Source organism: Paroedura picta, chromosome 6, assembly GCF_049243985.1.
Source record: "Paroedura picta isolate Pp20150507F chromosome 6, Ppicta_v3.0, whole genome shotgun sequence".
NCBI classification, from domain to species: Eukaryota; Metazoa; Chordata; class Lepidosauria; order Squamata; family Gekkonidae; genus Paroedura; species Paroedura picta.
Window position 1 is genome coordinate 105,052,025 of NC_135374.1, and position 1,789 is coordinate 105,053,813.

A 1,789-nucleotide genomic window follows, 5' to 3' on the forward strand; every position below is an offset into this window, starting at 1 on the left:
CTTTGCAATCTATTCCCTTCACTGGGAAAAGGTCATTATCAAATTATAGTCCAGCTCTTTCAGTCTGCTGATGATCCTTGTTGTGAAACAAATATGCCTGTCATTCAGGAGTTAGAGCTGTGAATGTTTATTTGCATTTCAATGTCTTAATATGCCGATGAATTGAGCAGGTTTGTTTGCTATGTGAAATGTTGTGAGTTTAGCTTGAAAAAAAATAATTATCAGGATGTGTTTGCTATAGCAATAGATTTGATGCCAGCAGTCATGTAATCAACTCTGGAAACAGAGTATGCAACAACACATCACCAGCAGAAAAGAGCCATGGCCAGAAATGTTGGATTTCAGAGCCAGAGATGTCCTTTTAGCAACTTCAGCTGTGTGAAGAAATGTATTTTTTTTCTCCCTTTAGAGGTTTGAAATGGGCTAAACCTTCATTCTGAGTTTTAAAACTTTTTTCCCCCTTTTAGGCAGAGAATGAGCTGGGAGAGAATAAGTCAGTTCGGTTGTTTTCCAGACTTACCTCATCCCATCTTCATACAAATGCTAATAGGTCTAGACAATGGGATGGTTCAGCTCCTCCCCCCCCCCCCCCTCAGAGCACAGAACATAGACTTAAAGGTGTTAAATGCTATAGAGACTTCAAGAAGAAATTTCTGAAGAATCTCCAGGAAAAACTTCTCTGACTCAGCCTGACCTATTCAGTGGGTAAAGCAAATACAGGTCTTTTTCCGCCATCTTGCTGCACGGGCACCACGGTGCACATGAATGTTCTAGCAGAGGCCCTTACAAGCATCGTCAGAGAAATGAGGGAAACATCAAGTTCTCATCAGGCTATGCTCTAAAGTGATTGTCCGGTTCTTAACTGTGATGATGAAGCATGGTTACATAGGTGAATTTGAGATCACTGATGATCACAGAGCAGGGAAAATTGTGAACCTCACAGGCAGACTTAACAAGTGTGGTGTGATTGTCCAAGATTTGATGTCCAGCTGAAGGATTTGGAAAAGTGGCAGAACAATCTGCTTCCGTCGTACCAGTTTGGGTACATTGTGCTGACTACTTCTGCTGGCATCATGGACCACAAGGAAGCAAGGCGGAAACATACAGGAGGGAAAATCCTGGGCTTCTTTTTCTAAACTTGTAAAAAGAAAATACAGGTGATAAAACTCATGGGAGCAAAAAGGAAGGACTCTTTTGTTCTGAGTCTGCCAGGTACTTAACTGAGTCTGGAGAAGGCAGCCATTAGCCATGTGACGGCCTGAAGAGCTAGAGAATTCCACAAAGTAATGGAAACTCTATAGAGATCTACAACATCTTAGGTTAAGGAGCCTATCCTATATTTTAACATCTGGTAGGATGTATATAAAGAGAGGGAAATAGGAATTGCATTTTACCCATTTCTTTTGAATTCCTTGCTCAGTCTGATGCTGTGCTAAAAGTATGCTGTAAACATTTTCTCTTTAATAAATACTTTATAACTGTAGGTGTTCAGAAAACCTTGTAGGGCTGGGTGTAACAGGCCCTGCAGGCCAGAGCATGCATTTTTAAAACCCATGCTGACTGGAGTGAAAGTATAGTACCTAACCAGTGGGTTCCTGATCTTAGTCATGTTTGTTTATGCTATTTTAACTTGCCTGCCTCCAGTCATTGACTCAATCTGTCAAGCATTTTGTATGAAATCATCATTGTAGGTGTCAAGTCTCACATCTCCTCCAGAACCATCTTGTGAACACAACAAAATTGTGGTTTAATTTATAGATAATCATATTTATAGTTTCGCTCCCATGAT

At 40.6% G+C, this 1,789-nt stretch overlaps 1 pseudogene; it reads left to right on the forward strand.

The window, feature by feature from the left end:
• Positions 1-761: 761 nt before the first annotated feature.
• Positions 762-1,136, forward strand: LOC143840756 (small ribosomal subunit protein uS8 pseudogene; annotated as a pseudogene).
• The last annotated feature ends 653 nt before the right edge of the window (positions 1,137-1,789 follow it).